Source organism: Misgurnus anguillicaudatus, chromosome 21 (assembly GCF_027580225.2).
Source record: "Misgurnus anguillicaudatus chromosome 21, ASM2758022v2, whole genome shotgun sequence".
In the NCBI taxonomy this organism is placed as follows: domain Eukaryota; kingdom Metazoa; phylum Chordata; class Actinopteri; order Cypriniformes; family Cobitidae; genus Misgurnus; species Misgurnus anguillicaudatus.
In genome coordinates this window covers 18,047,501-18,057,500 of record NC_073357.2, presented here as the reverse complement: position 1 = coordinate 18,057,500, position 10,000 = coordinate 18,047,501, and the positions used below count along the sequence as shown (strand labels likewise).

Sequence of the window (10,000 nt, the reverse complement as noted above, 5' to 3'; positions counted from 1 at the left end):
AATCGAATCAGCGCTCGCTTACGGCCACACCACCCTGAGCACGCCCGCTCTCTTCTGATCTCGGAAGCCAAGCAGGGTCGGGCCTGGTTAGTACTTGGATGGGAGACCGCCTGGGAATACCAGGTGCTGTAAGCATTTAAGTAATTATTTAATTATTTATTCATATAATTTTTTTCCAGAAATGCATCCTTTCTGTAAGCGTTCGCCGATGGCATGGCGTTGCCACATTAGTCTTGAAGTGGCTCTCGAATTGAGTCAGCGCTCGCTTACGGCCACACCACCCTGAGCACGCCCGCTCTCGTCTGATCTCGGAAGCCAAGCAGGGTCGGGCCTGGTTAGTACTTGGATGGGAGACCGCCTGGGAATACCAGGTGCTGTAAGCATTTAATTAATTATTTATTCATATAATTTTTTCCAGAAATGCATCCTTTCTGTAAGCGTTCGCCGATGGCATGGCGTTGCCACATTAGTCTTGAAGTGGCTCTCGAATCGAGTCAGCGCTCGCTTACGGCCACACCACCCTGAGCACGCCCGCTCTCGTCTGATCTCGGAAGCCAAGCAGGGTCGGGCCTGGTTAGTACTTGGATGGGAGACCGCCTGGGAATACCAGGTGCTGTAAGCATCTAATTAATTATTTAATTATTTATTCATATAATTTTTTTCCAGAAATGCATCCTTTCTGTAAGCGTTTGCCGATGGCATGGCGTTGCCACATTAGTCTTGAAGTGACTCTCGAATCGAGTCAGCGCTCGCTTACGGCCACACCACCCTGAGCACGCCCGCTCTCGTCTGATCTCGGAAGCCAAGCAGGGTCGGGCCTGGTTAGTACTTGGATGGGAGACCGCCTGGGAATACCAGGTGCTGTAAGCATTTAATTAATTATTTAATTATTTATTCATATAATTTTTTTCCAGAAATGCATCCTTTCTGTAAGCGTTCGCCGATGGCATGGCGTTGCCACATTAGTCTTGAAGTGGCTCTCGAATTGAGTCAGCGCTCGCTTACGGCCACACCACCCTGAGCACGCCCGCTCTCGTCTGATCTCGGAAGCCAAGCAGGGTCGGGCCTGGTTAGTACTTGGATGGGAGACCGCCTGGGAATACCAGGTGCTGTAAGCATTTAATTAATTATTTATTCATATAATTTTTTCCAGAAATGCATCCTTTCTGTAAGCGTTCGCCGATGGCATGGCGTTGCCACATTAGTCTTGAAGTGGCTCTCGAATCGAGTCAGCGCTCGCTTACGGCCACACCACCCTGAGCACGCCCGCTCTCGTCTGATCTCGGAAGCCAAGCAGGGTCGGGCCTGGTTAGTACTTGGATGGGAGACCGCCTGGGAATACCAGGTGCTGTAAGCATTTAATTCTTTATTTAATTAATTATTTAATTATTTATTCATATAATTTTTTTCCAGAAATGCATCCTTTCTGTAAGCGTTCGCCGATGGCATGGCGTTGCCACATTAGTCTTGAAGTGGCTCTCGAATTGAGTCAGCGCTCGCTTACGGCCACACCACCCTGAGCACGCCCGCTCTCGTCTGATCTCGGAAGCCAAGCAGGGTCGGGCCTGGTTAGTACTTGGATGGGAGACCGCCTGGGAATACCAGGTGCTGTAAGCATTTAATTAATTATTTAATTATTTATTCATATAATTTTTTCCAGAAATGCATCCTTTCTGTAAGCGATCGCACATGGCATGGCGTTGCCACATTAGTCTTGAAGTGGCTCTCGAATCGAGTCAGCGCTCGCTTACGGCCACACCACCCTGAGCACGCCCGCTCTCGTCTGATCTCGGAAGCCAAGCAGGGTCGGGCCTGGTTAGTACTTGGATGGGAGACCGCCTGGGAATACCAGGTGCTGTAAGCATTTAATTCTTTATTTAATTAATTATTTAATTATTTATTCATATAATTTTTTCCAGAAATGCATCCTTTCTGTAAGCGTTCGCCGATGGCATGGCGTTGCCACATTAGTCTTGAAGTGGCTCTCGAATCGAGTCAGCGCTCGCTTACGGCCACACCACCCTGAGCACGCCCGCTCTCGTCTGATCTCGGAAGCCAAGCAGGGTCGGGCCTGGTTAGTACTTGGATGGGAGACCGCCTGGGAATACCAGGTGCTGTAAGCATTTAATTAATTATTTAATTATTTATTCATATAATTTTTTTCCAGAAATGCATCCTTTCTGTAAGCGTTCGCCGATGGCATGGCGTTGCCACATTAGTCTTGAAGTGGCTCTCGAATCGAGTCAACGCTCGCTTACGGCCACACCACCCTGAGCACGCCCGCTCTCGTCTGATCTCGGAAGCCAAGCAGGGTCGGGCCTGGTTAGTACTTGGATGGGAGACCGCCTGGGAATACCAGGTGCTGTAAGCATTTAATTCTTTATTTAATTAATTATTTAATTATTTATTCATATAATTTTTTTCCAGAAATGCATCCTTTCTGTAAGCGTTCGCCGATGGCATGGCGTTGCCACATTAGTCTTGAAGTGGCTCTCGAATCGAGTCAGCGCTCGCTTACGGCCACACCACCCTGAGCACGCCCGCTCTCGTCTGATCTCGGAAGCCAAGCAGGGTCGGGCCTGGTTAGTACTTGGATGGGAGACCGCCTGGGAATACCAGGTGCTGTAAGCATTTAATTCTTTATTTAATTAATTATTTAATTATTTATTCATATAATTTTTTTCCAGAAATGCATCCTTTCTGTAAGCGTTCGCCGATGGCATGGCGTTGCCACATTAGTCTTGAAGTGGCTCTCGAATCGAGTCAGCGCTCGCTTACGGCCACACCACCCTGAGCACGCCCGCTCTCGTCTGATCTCGGAAGCCAAGCAGGGTCGGGCCTGGTTAGTACTTGGATGGGAGACCGCCTGGGAATACCAGGTGCTGTAAGCATTTAATTCTTTATTTAATTAATTATTTAATTATTTATTCATATAATTTTTTTCCAGAAATGCATCCTTTCTGTAAGCGTTCGCCGATGGCATGGCGTTGCCACATTAGTCTTGAAGTGGCTCTCGAATCGAGTCAGCGCTCGCTTACGGCCACACCACCCTGAGCACGCCCGCTCTCGTCTGATCTCGGAAGCCAAGCAGGGTCGGGCCTGGTTAGTACTTGGATGGGAGACCGCCTGGGAATACCAGGTGCTGTAAGCATTTAATTAATTATTTATTCATATAATTTTTTCCAGAAATGCATCCTTTCTGTAAGCGTTCGCCGATGGCATGGCGTTGCCACATTAGTCTTGAAGTGGCTCTCGAATCGAGTCAGCGCTCGCTTACGGCCACACCACCCTGAGCACGCCCGCTCTCGTCTGATCTCGGAAGCCAAGCAGGGTCGGGCCTGGTTAGTACTTGGATGGGAGACCGCCTGGGAATACCAGGTGCTGTAAGCATTTAATTAATTATTTAATTATTTATTCATATAATTTTTTTCCAGAAATGCATCCTTTCTGTAAGCGTTCGCCGATGGCATGGCGTTGCCACATTAGTCTTGAAGTGGCTCTCGAATCGAGTCAGCGCTCGCTTACGGCCACACCACCCTGAGCACGCCCGCTCTCGTCTGATCTCGGAAGCCAAGCAGGGTCGGGCCTGGTTAGTACTTGGATGGGAGACCGCCTGGGAATACCAGGTGCTGTAAGCATTTAATTAATTATTTATTCATATAATTTTTTTCCAGAAATGCATCCTTTCTGTAAGCGTTCGCCGATGGCATGGCGTTGCCACATTAGTCTTGAAGTGGCTCTCGAATCGAGTCAGCGCTCGCTTACGGCCACACCACCCTGAGCACGCCCGCTCTCGTCTGATCTCGGAAGCCAAGCAGGGTCGGGCCTGGTTAGTACTTGGATGGGAGACCGCCTGGGAATACCAGGTGCTGTAAGCATTTAATTAATTATTTAATTATTTATTCATATAATTTTTTTCCAGAAATGCATCCTTTCTGTAAGCGTTCGCCGATGGCATGGCGTTGCCACATTAGTCTTGAAGTGGCTCTCGAATCGAGTCAGCGCTCGCTTACGGCCACACCACCCTGAGCACGCCCGCTCTCGTCTGATCTCGGAAGCCAAGCAGGGTCGGGCCTGGTTAGTACTTGGATGGGAGACCGCCTGGGAATACCAGGTGCTGTAAGCATTTAATTAATTATTTAATTATTTATTCATATAATTTTTTCCAGAAATGCATCCTTTCTGTAAGCGTTCGCCGATGGCATGGCGTTGCCACATTAGTCTTGAAGTGGCTCTCGAATCGAGTCAACGCTCGCTTACGGCCACACCACCCTGAGCACGCCCGCTCTCGTCTGATCTCGGAAGCCAAGCAGGGTCGGGCCTGGTTAGTACTTGGATGGGAGACCGCCTGGGAATACCAGGTGCTGTAAGCATTTAATTCTTTATTTAATTAATTATTTAATTATTTATTCATATAATTTTTTTCCAGAAATGCATCCTTTCTGTAAGCGTTCGCCGATGGCATGGCGTTGCCACATTAGTCTTGAAGTGGCTCTCGAATCGAGTCAGCGCTCGCTTACGGCCACACCACCCTGAGCACGCCCGCTCTCGTCTGATCTCGGAAGCCAAGCAGGGTCGGGCCTGGTTAGTACTTGGATGGGAGACCGCCTGGGAATACCAGGTGCTGTAAGCATTTAATTCTTTATTTAATTAATTATTTAATTATTTATTCATATAATTTTTTTCCAGAAATGCATCCTTTCTGTAAGCGTTCGCCGATGGCATGGCGTTGCCACATTAGTCTTGAAGTGGCTCTCGAATCGAGTCAGCGCTCGCTTACGGCCACACCACCCTGAGCACGCCCGCTCTCGTCTGATCTCGGAAGCCAAGCAGGGTCGGGCCTGGTTAGTACTTGGATGGGAGACCGCCTGGGAATACCAGGTGCTGTAAGCATTTAATTCTTTATTTAATTAATTATTTAATTATTTATTCATATAATTTTTTTCCAGAAATGCATCCTTTCTGTAAGCGTTCGCCGATGGCATGGCGTTGCCACATTAGTCTTGAAGTGGCTCTCGAATCGAGTCAGCGCTCGCTTACGGCCACACCACCCTGAGCACGCCCGCTCTCGTCTGATCTCGGAAGCCAAGCAGGGTCGGGCCTGGTTAGTACTTGGATGGGAGACCGCCTGGGAATACCAGGTGCTGTAAGCATTTAATTCTTTATTTAATTAATTATTTAATAATTTATTCATATAATTTTTTTCCAGAAATGCATCCTTTCTGTAAGCGTTCGCCGATGGCATGGCGTTGCCACATTAGTCTTGAAGTGGCTCTCGAATCGAGCCAGCGCTCGCTTACGGCCACACCACCCTGAGCACGCCCGCTCTCGTCTGATCTCGGAAGCCAAGCAGGGTCGGGCCTGGTTAGTACTTGGATGGGAGACCGCCTGGGAATACCAGGTGCTGTAAGCATTTAATTAATTATTTATTCATATAATTTTTTCCAGAAATGCATCCTTTCTGTAAGCGTTCGCCGATGGCATGGCGTTGCCACATTAGTCTTGAAGTGGCTCTCGAATCGAGTCAGCGCTCGCTTACGGCCACACCACCCTGAGCACGCCCGCTCTCGTCTGATCTCGGAAGCCAAGCAGGGTCGGGCCTGGTTAGTACTTGGATGGGAGACCGCCTGGGAATACCAGGTGCTGTAAGCATTTAATTAATTATTTAATTATTTATTCATATAATTTTTTTCCAGAAATGCATCCTTTCTGTAAGCGTTCGCCGATGGCATGGCGTTGCCACATTAGTCTTGAAGTGGCTCTCGAATCGAGTCAGCGCTCGCTTACGGCCACACCACCCTGAGCACGCCCGCTCTCGTCTGATCTCGGAAGCCAAGCAGGGTCGGGCCTGGTTAGTACTTGGATGGGAGACCGCCTGGGAATACCAGGTGCTGTAAGCATTTAATTAATTATTTAATTATTTATTCATATAATTTTTTCCAGAAATGCATCCTTTCTGTAAGCGTTCGCCGATGGCATGGCGTTGCCACATTAGTCTTGAAGTGGCTCTCGAATCGAGTCAGCGCTCGCTTACGGCCACACCACCCTGAGCACGCCCGCTCTCGTCTGATCTCGGAAGCCAAGCAGGGTCGGGCCTGGTTAGTACTTGGATGGGAGACCGCCTGGGAATACCAGGTGCTGTAAGCATTTAATTCTTTATTTAATTAATTATTTAATTATTTATTCATATAATTTTTTTCCAGAAATGCATCCTTTCTGTAAGCGTTCGCCGATGGCATGGCGTTGCCACATTAGTCTTGAAGTGGCTCTCGAATCGAGTCAGCGCTCGCTTACGGCCACACCACCCTGAGCACGCCCGCTCTCGTCTGATCTCGGAAGCCAAGCAGGGTCGGGCCTGGTTAGTACTTGGATGGGAGACCGCCTGGGAATACCAGGTGCTGTAAGCATTTAATTCTTTATTTAATTAATTATTTAATTATTTATTCATATAATTTTTTCCAGAAATGCATCCTTTCTGTAAGCGTTCGCCGATGGCATGGCGTTGCCACATTAGTCTTGAAGTGGCTCTCGAATCGAGTCAGCGCTCGCTTACGGCCACACCACCCTGAGCACGCCCGCTCTCGTCTGATCTCGGAAGCCAAGCAGGGTCGGGCCTGGTTAGTACTTGGATGGGAGACCGCCTGGGAATACCAGGTGCTGTAAGCATTTAATTCTTTATTTAATTAATTATTTAATAATTTATTCATATAATTTTTTTCCAGAAATGCATCCTTTCTGTAAGCGTTCGCCGATGGCATGGCGTTGCCACATTAGTCTTGAAGTGGCTCTCGAATCGAGCCAGCGCTCGCTTACGGCCACACCACCCTGAGCACGCCCGCTCTCGTCTGATCTCGGAAGCCAAGCAGGGTCGGGCCTGGTTAGTACTTGGATGGGAGACCGCCTGGGAATACCAGGTGCTGTAAGCATTTAATTCTTTATTTAATTAATTATTTAATTATTTATTCATATAATTTTTTTCCAGAAATGCATCCTTTCTGTAAGCGTTCGCCGATGGCATGGCGTTGCCGCATTAGTCTTGAAGTGGCTCTCGAATCGAGTCAGCGCTCGCTTACGGCCACACCACCCTGAGCACGCCCGCTCTCGTCTGATCTCGGAAGCCAAGCAGGGTCGGGCCTGGTTAGTACTTGGATGGGAGACCGCCTGGGAATACCAGGTGCTGTAAGCATTTAATTAATTATTTAATTATTTATTCATATAATTTTTTCCAGAAATGCATCCTTTCTGTAAGCGTTCGCCGATGGCATGGCGTTGCCACATTAGTCTTGAAGTGGCTCTCCATATAATTTTTTTCCAGAAATGCATCCTTTCTGTAAGCGTTCGCCGATGGCATGGCGTTGCCACATTAGTCTTGAAGTGGCTCTCGAATCGAGTCAACGCTCGCTTACGGCCACACCACCCTGAGCACGCCCGCTCTCGTCTGATCTCGGAAGCCAAGCAGGGTCGGGCCTGGTTAGTACTTGGATGGGAGACCGCCTGGGAATACCAGGTGCTGTAAGCATTTAATTCTTTATTTAATTAATTATTTAATTATTTATTCATATAATTTTTTTCCAGAAATGCATCCTTTCTGTAAGCGTTCGCCGATGGCATGGCGTTGCCGCATTAGTCTTGAAGTGGCTCTCGAATCGAGTCAGCGCTCGCTTACGGCCACACCACCCTGAGCACGCCCGCTCTCGTCTGATCTCGGAAGCCAAGCAGGGTCGGGCCTGGTTAGTACTTGGATGGGAGACCGCCTGGGAATACCAGGTGCTGTAAGCATTTAATTCTTTATTTAATTAATTATTTAATAATTTATTCATATAATTTTTTTCCAGAAATGCATCCTTTCTGTAAGCGTTCGCCGATGGCATGGCGTTGCCACATTAGTCTTGAAGTGGCTCTCGAATCGAGCCAGCGCTCGCTTACGGCCACACCACCCTGAGCACGCCCGCTCTCGTCTGATCTCGGAAGCCAAGCAGGGTCGGGCCTGGTTAGTACTTGGATGGGAGACCGCCTGGGAATACCAGGTGCTGTAAGCATTTAATTAATTATTTATTCATATAATTTTTTCCAGAAATGCATCCTTTCTGTAAGCGTTCGCCGATGGCATGGCGTTGCCACATTAGTCTTGAAGTGGCTCTCGAATCGAATCAGCGCTCGCTTACGGCCACACCACCCTGAGCACGCCCGCTCTCTTCTGATCTCGGAAGCCAAGCAGGGTCGGGCCTGGTTAGTACTTGGATGGGAGACCGCCTGGGAATACCAGGTGCTGTAAGCATTTAAGTAATTATTTAATTATTTATTCATATAATTTTTTTCCAGAAATGCATCCTTTCTGTAAGCGTTCGCCGATGGCATGGCGTTGCCACATTAGTCTTGAAGTGGCTCTCGAATCGAGTCAGCGCTCGCTTACGGCCACACCACCCTGAGCACGCCCGCTCTCGTCTGATCTCGGAAGCCAAGCAGGGTCGGGCCTGGTTAGTACTTGGATGGGAGACCGCCTGGGAATACCAGGTGCTGTAAGCATTTAATTAATTATTTATTCATATAATTTTTTCCAGAAATGCATCCTTTCTGTAAGCGTTCGCCGATGGCATGGCGTTGCCACATTAGTCTTGAAGTGGCTCTCGAATCGAGTCAGCGCTCGCTTACGGCCACACCACCCTGAGCACGCCCGCTCTCGTCTGATCTCGGAAGCCAAGCAGGGTCGGGCCTGGTTAGTACTTGGATGGGAGACCGCCTGGGAATACCAGGTGCTGTAAGCATCTAATTAATTATTTAATTATTTATTCATATAATTTTTTTCCAGAAATGCATCCTTTCTGTAAGCGTTCGCCGATGGCATGGCGTTGCCACATTAGTCTTGAAGTGGCTCTCGAATCGAGTCAGCGCTCGCTTACGGCCACACCACCCTGAGCACGCCCGCTCTCGTCTGATCTCGGAAGCCAAGCAGGGTCGGGCCTGGTTAGTACTTGGATGGGAGACCGCCTGGGAATACCAGGTGCTGTAAGCATTTAATTAATTATTTAATTATTTATTCATATAATTTTTTTCCAGAAATGCATCCTTTCTGTAAGCGTTCGCCGATGGCATGGCGTTGCCACATTAGTCTTGAAGTGGCTCTCGAATTGAGTCAGCGCTCGCTTACGGCCACACCACCCTGAGCACGCCCGCTCTCGTCTGATCTCGGAAGCCAAGCAGGGTCGGGCCTGGTTAGTACTTGGATGGGAGACCGCCTGGGAATACCAGGTGCTGTAAGCATTTAATTAATTATTTATTCATATAATTTTTTCCAGAAATGCATCCTTTCTGTAAGCGTTCGCCGATGGCATGGCGTTGCCACATTAGTCTTGAAGTGGCTCTCGAATCGAGTCAGCGCTCGCTTACGGCCACACCACCCTGAGCACGCCCGCTCTCGTCTGATCTCGGAAGCCAAGCAGGGTCGGGCCCGGTTAGTACTTGGATGGGAGACCGCCTGGGAATACCAGGTGCTGTAAGCATTTAATTCTTTATTTAATTAATTATTTAATTATTTATTCATATAATTTTTTTCCAGAAATGCATCCTTTCTGTAAGCGTTCGCCGATGGCATGGCGTTGCCACATTAGTCTTGAAGTGGCTCTCGAATTGAGTCAGCGCTCGCTTACGGCCACACCACCCTGAGCATGCCCGCTCTCGTCTGATCTCGGAAGCCAAGCAGGGTCGGGCCTGGTTAGTACTTGGATGGGAGACCGCCTGGGAATACCAGGTGCTGTAAGCATTTAATTAATTATTTAATTATTTATTCATATAATTTTTTCCAGAAATGCATCCTTTCTGTAAGCGATCGCACATGGCATGGCGTTGCCACATTAGTCTTAAAGTGGCTCTCGAATCGAGTCAGCGCTCGCTTACGGCCACACCACCCTGAGCACGCCCGCTCTCGTCTGATCTCGGAAGCCAAGCAGGGTCGGGCCTGGTTAGTACTTGGATGGGAGACCGCCTGGGAATACCAGGTGCT

At 48.4% G+C, this 10,000-nt stretch overlaps 1 long non-coding RNA gene and 40 other non-coding genes across 42 annotated transcripts in view; 40 read left to right on the top strand and 1 right to left on the bottom strand.

The window, feature by feature from the left end:
- Positions 1 to 10,000, bottom strand: part of LOC129437069 (uncharacterized) — a 363,412-nt gene that overhangs the window by 231,853 nt on the left and 121,559 nt on the right. The gene's annotated exons all lie outside the window — the stretch shown is intronic.
- LOC141357333 (5S ribosomal RNA) lies at positions 17 to 135 on the top strand. Its single transcript, XR_012363820.1, has one exon. It is a non-coding gene; the product is annotated as a 5S ribosomal RNA (ribosomal RNA).
- On the top strand, positions 265 to 383 carry LOC141356837 (5S ribosomal RNA). The gene has a single exon (XR_012363302.1). It is a non-coding gene; the product is annotated as a 5S ribosomal RNA (ribosomal RNA).
- LOC141356835 (5S ribosomal RNA) lies at positions 504 to 622 on the top strand. Its single transcript, XR_012363300.1, has one exon. It is a non-coding gene; the product is annotated as a 5S ribosomal RNA (ribosomal RNA).
- LOC141356834 (5S ribosomal RNA) lies at positions 752 to 870 on the top strand. Its single transcript, XR_012363299.1, has one exon. It is a non-coding gene; the product is annotated as a 5S ribosomal RNA (ribosomal RNA).
- Positions 1,000 to 1,118, top strand: LOC141356833 (5S ribosomal RNA). The gene has a single exon (XR_012363298.1). It is a non-coding gene; the product is annotated as a 5S ribosomal RNA (ribosomal RNA).
- LOC141356832 (5S ribosomal RNA) lies at positions 1,239 to 1,357 on the top strand. Its single transcript, XR_012363297.1, has one exon. It is a non-coding gene; the product is annotated as a 5S ribosomal RNA (ribosomal RNA).
- On the top strand, positions 1,499 to 1,617 carry LOC141356831 (5S ribosomal RNA). Its single transcript, XR_012363296.1, has one exon. It is a non-coding gene; the product is annotated as a 5S ribosomal RNA (ribosomal RNA).
- Positions 1,746 to 1,864, top strand: LOC141356830 (5S ribosomal RNA). Its single transcript, XR_012363295.1, has one exon. It is a non-coding gene; the product is annotated as a 5S ribosomal RNA (ribosomal RNA).
- On the top strand, positions 2,005 to 2,123 carry LOC141356829 (5S ribosomal RNA). Its single transcript, XR_012363294.1, has one exon. It is a non-coding gene; the product is annotated as a 5S ribosomal RNA (ribosomal RNA).
- On the top strand, positions 2,253 to 2,371 carry LOC141356828 (5S ribosomal RNA). The gene has a single exon (XR_012363293.1). It is a non-coding gene; the product is annotated as a 5S ribosomal RNA (ribosomal RNA).
- Positions 2,513 to 2,631, top strand: LOC141356827 (5S ribosomal RNA). The gene has a single exon (XR_012363292.1). It is a non-coding gene; the product is annotated as a 5S ribosomal RNA (ribosomal RNA).
- On the top strand, positions 2,773 to 2,891 carry LOC141356826 (5S ribosomal RNA). The gene has a single exon (XR_012363291.1). It is a non-coding gene; the product is annotated as a 5S ribosomal RNA (ribosomal RNA).
- Positions 3,033 to 3,151, top strand: LOC141356824 (5S ribosomal RNA). Its single transcript, XR_012363289.1, has one exon. It is a non-coding gene; the product is annotated as a 5S ribosomal RNA (ribosomal RNA).
- LOC141356823 (5S ribosomal RNA) lies at positions 3,272 to 3,390 on the top strand. The gene has a single exon (XR_012363288.1). It is a non-coding gene; the product is annotated as a 5S ribosomal RNA (ribosomal RNA).
- On the top strand, positions 3,520 to 3,638 carry LOC141356822 (5S ribosomal RNA). The gene has a single exon (XR_012363287.1). It is a non-coding gene; the product is annotated as a 5S ribosomal RNA (ribosomal RNA).
- On the top strand, positions 3,760 to 3,878 carry LOC141356821 (5S ribosomal RNA). Its single transcript, XR_012363286.1, has one exon. It is a non-coding gene; the product is annotated as a 5S ribosomal RNA (ribosomal RNA).
- LOC141356820 (5S ribosomal RNA) lies at positions 4,008 to 4,126 on the top strand. The gene has a single exon (XR_012363285.1). It is a non-coding gene; the product is annotated as a 5S ribosomal RNA (ribosomal RNA).
- On the top strand, positions 4,255 to 4,373 carry LOC141356818 (5S ribosomal RNA). Its single transcript, XR_012363283.1, has one exon. It is a non-coding gene; the product is annotated as a 5S ribosomal RNA (ribosomal RNA).
- Positions 4,515 to 4,633, top strand: LOC141356817 (5S ribosomal RNA). The gene has a single exon (XR_012363282.1). It is a non-coding gene; the product is annotated as a 5S ribosomal RNA (ribosomal RNA).
- Positions 4,775 to 4,893, top strand: LOC141356816 (5S ribosomal RNA). Its single transcript, XR_012363281.1, has one exon. It is a non-coding gene; the product is annotated as a 5S ribosomal RNA (ribosomal RNA).
- Positions 5,035 to 5,153, top strand: LOC141356815 (5S ribosomal RNA). The gene has a single exon (XR_012363280.1). It is a non-coding gene; the product is annotated as a 5S ribosomal RNA (ribosomal RNA).
- On the top strand, positions 5,295 to 5,413 carry LOC141356814 (5S ribosomal RNA). The gene has a single exon (XR_012363279.1). It is a non-coding gene; the product is annotated as a 5S ribosomal RNA (ribosomal RNA).
- On the top strand, positions 5,534 to 5,652 carry LOC141356812 (5S ribosomal RNA). The gene has a single exon (XR_012363277.1). It is a non-coding gene; the product is annotated as a 5S ribosomal RNA (ribosomal RNA).
- On the top strand, positions 5,782 to 5,900 carry LOC141356811 (5S ribosomal RNA). The gene has a single exon (XR_012363276.1). It is a non-coding gene; the product is annotated as a 5S ribosomal RNA (ribosomal RNA).
- On the top strand, positions 6,029 to 6,147 carry LOC141356810 (5S ribosomal RNA). Its single transcript, XR_012363275.1, has one exon. It is a non-coding gene; the product is annotated as a 5S ribosomal RNA (ribosomal RNA).
- LOC141356809 (5S ribosomal RNA) lies at positions 6,289 to 6,407 on the top strand. The gene has a single exon (XR_012363274.1). It is a non-coding gene; the product is annotated as a 5S ribosomal RNA (ribosomal RNA).
- LOC141356808 (5S ribosomal RNA) lies at positions 6,548 to 6,666 on the top strand. The gene has a single exon (XR_012363273.1). It is a non-coding gene; the product is annotated as a 5S ribosomal RNA (ribosomal RNA).
- Positions 6,808 to 6,926, top strand: LOC141356807 (5S ribosomal RNA). Its single transcript, XR_012363272.1, has one exon. It is a non-coding gene; the product is annotated as a 5S ribosomal RNA (ribosomal RNA).
- LOC141356806 (5S ribosomal RNA) lies at positions 7,068 to 7,186 on the top strand. Its single transcript, XR_012363271.1, has one exon. It is a non-coding gene; the product is annotated as a 5S ribosomal RNA (ribosomal RNA).
- Positions 7,401 to 7,519, top strand: LOC141356805 (5S ribosomal RNA). Its single transcript, XR_012363270.1, has one exon. It is a non-coding gene; the product is annotated as a 5S ribosomal RNA (ribosomal RNA).
- On the top strand, positions 7,661 to 7,779 carry LOC141356804 (5S ribosomal RNA). Its single transcript, XR_012363269.1, has one exon. It is a non-coding gene; the product is annotated as a 5S ribosomal RNA (ribosomal RNA).
- LOC141356803 (5S ribosomal RNA) lies at positions 7,921 to 8,039 on the top strand. The gene has a single exon (XR_012363268.1). It is a non-coding gene; the product is annotated as a 5S ribosomal RNA (ribosomal RNA).
- Positions 8,160 to 8,278, top strand: LOC141357332 (5S ribosomal RNA). The gene has a single exon (XR_012363819.1). It is a non-coding gene; the product is annotated as a 5S ribosomal RNA (ribosomal RNA).
- On the top strand, positions 8,408 to 8,526 carry LOC141356801 (5S ribosomal RNA). Its single transcript, XR_012363266.1, has one exon. It is a non-coding gene; the product is annotated as a 5S ribosomal RNA (ribosomal RNA).
- LOC141356800 (5S ribosomal RNA) lies at positions 8,647 to 8,765 on the top strand. Its single transcript, XR_012363265.1, has one exon. It is a non-coding gene; the product is annotated as a 5S ribosomal RNA (ribosomal RNA).
- On the top strand, positions 8,895 to 9,013 carry LOC141356799 (5S ribosomal RNA). Its single transcript, XR_012363264.1, has one exon. It is a non-coding gene; the product is annotated as a 5S ribosomal RNA (ribosomal RNA).
- On the top strand, positions 9,143 to 9,261 carry LOC141356798 (5S ribosomal RNA). Its single transcript, XR_012363263.1, has one exon. It is a non-coding gene; the product is annotated as a 5S ribosomal RNA (ribosomal RNA).
- LOC141357037 (5S ribosomal RNA) lies at positions 9,382 to 9,500 on the top strand. The gene has a single exon (XR_012363510.1). It is a non-coding gene; the product is annotated as a 5S ribosomal RNA (ribosomal RNA).
- Positions 9,642 to 9,760, top strand: LOC141357450 (5S ribosomal RNA). The gene has a single exon (XR_012363937.1). It is a non-coding gene; the product is annotated as a 5S ribosomal RNA (ribosomal RNA).
- LOC141356797 (5S ribosomal RNA) overlaps positions 9,889 to 10,000 on the top strand; it is a 119-nt gene continuing 7 nt past the window's right edge. The window contains exon 1 of the ribosomal RNA XR_012363262.1: positions 9,889 to 10,000. This exon is cut by the window's right edge and continues 7 nt beyond it. This is a non-coding gene — a ribosomal RNA (5S ribosomal RNA).